Source organism: Octopus bimaculoides, chromosome 14 (assembly GCF_046866305.1).
Source record: "Octopus bimaculoides isolate indiv1 chromosome 14, ASM4686630v1, whole genome shotgun sequence".
Classification (NCBI taxonomy): domain Eukaryota; kingdom Metazoa; phylum Mollusca; class Cephalopoda; order Octopoda; family Octopodidae; genus Octopus; species Octopus bimaculoides.
This window is the reverse complement of record NC_142941.1, coordinates 47,867,858-47,870,357: the sequence shown is the minus strand read 5'-3', so window position 1 is coordinate 47,870,357 and position 2,500 is coordinate 47,867,858.

The window sequence follows — 2,500 nt, the reverse complement described above, 5'->3', positions numbered from 1 at the left end:
TAAATTTACACACACACACACACATATATATATATATCAACACAGGTATATATAAATTAATACAGGCACACACACACATACGTATATACACACATACATTTATACATATATATATATATTATTCTATACATTTTTCTTTTCTTCCACTGGAATTTTCCACCTGTAGAATTCCTGTACAAATGTACAAATTATTTCTATTCATCCAGAAGTTTCTATGGAACTTCAGAGATTACAACAATAACAGCAAAAAAATACCAAAAAAAAAATAATAATAATGAAATGAAAATGTGAAGAAAAGAAAAGAAAGCAGGCGATGTCAAGTTTTTCCCAAATTTTCCAGTTTTTGGGTTTTTTTTTTTTCAATCTGTATTTACCATTTTACTAGAGAATCAAGGGAATTACTTCCTTTTGTTTTTTTTTTTTCCTCCTTTGGTTTTGTTTTTGACATTTTGGAAGTAAAATACAATTTAAACAATGGCTTTTGTCTGTTTTCAATTTAAAACTAGAAACATATTGCATGTCACTTTGTTTTATTGAGGCATTCATTGATGTCAAAATAGTTTACTCTCTGTCATACACACACACACACACACACACACACACACACACACACACACACACACACACACACACACACACAGAGTCACATATGTCTAAATATTGCGCTCTTTCTCATGTATACATTGAAGTGTAAATATTGAAATCTCTCTCTCCCCTCTCTCTCTCTCTCTCATGGATGCTATTCACATTCTTCTTTGCTATTATTAAAAAATATTTCAACTGATGTCTACACAATATAAAAGTATACGTCATTGCTTTTACATCTGCTTTTTCCATTCTGTCTTGGGTTGCACAAGAGTTGTTGAGGCAATAATCTACAATGGAGTGCCTTCCCTGTCACCAGCCCTCGCATGACTGTTTAAGTGAAGCGATGGGACAATGTTCGCAGCAATTATAAACACTGTTGTCTTCTTTCTTTTTCTTTTTTTTTTAGTTCACACATGGATAATATAAAGATATGAATACAAACGCATGGATATGCATGCATATAAATTCACATATACACACACATGTGCAAACACACACCCACACATGTGCACACACACACATGCACAAATATGACAAATTTGTGTTTTCTTTAGTTTCAGTCAACAGGGCATCACTTGCCCTGACGCTGTGTATTGTGTCAATACCTTTGTATACAACAAATATTAGCCAATAATAAGTAGACAGACGTAAACACCTTGTCTTCATATAAAAAGAGGAATTGGCCAGATTTTGTCAGCAGCTGAGTCCTTTTTTAGTTGTCAAAATAGACATTACTTAGAAATCCATTATTGATAAAAGCTTCATCACATCAAATAGATTGACTGCATATTGTAATGAATATTTGTCATTTGCTTTGGTTTTTAAATGACTTCTGTTTTGTTTCAATTTATTATGGACTACAGAGTCTATCTGAACATTTTAGTCAATATTATATTACAGTCTTGGCTAAAATTCATAAATATACTCTGTATGAGTACACAAGGTTGTCCTGTGCAGCTTACCACATTTTGACTGCAGCCATGCTGGAGCACCATCTTTAGTCGAGCAAATCGACCCCAGGACTTATTCTTTGTAAGCCTAGTACTTATTCTATCGGTCTCATATATATATACACGACAGGCTTCTTTCAGTTTCCGTCTACCAAATTCACTCACAAGGCTTTGGTCGATCCGAGGCTATAGTAGAAGACACTTGCCCAAGGTGCCACACAGTAGGACTGAACCTGGAACCATATGGTTGGTGAGCAAGCTACTTACCACACAGCCACTTCTGCGCATATATATATATATATATATATATATATATATATATATATATATATATATATGCATATATATATATGCATATATATATATGCATATATATATATATATATATATATATATATATATATGCATATATATATATATATATGCATATATATATATATATATGCATATATATATATATATATGCATATATATATATATGCATATATATATATATATATGCATATATATATATGTATATATATATATATATATATATGCATATATATATATATATATATATATATATATATATATATGCATATATATATATATATATATATGCATATATATATATGTATATATATATATATATATATATATGCATATATATATATATATATGCATATATATATATGTATATATATATATATGCATATATATATATATATATATATATGCATATATATATATATATATGATGATGATGATATATATATATATATATATATATATATATATATATATATATATATGCATATATATATATATATATATGCATATATATATATTATATATATGTATATATATATATATATATATGCATATATATATTATATATATATGCATATATATAGTATTATATGCATATATATATATATATGCATATATATATATATATATATATGCATATATATATATAT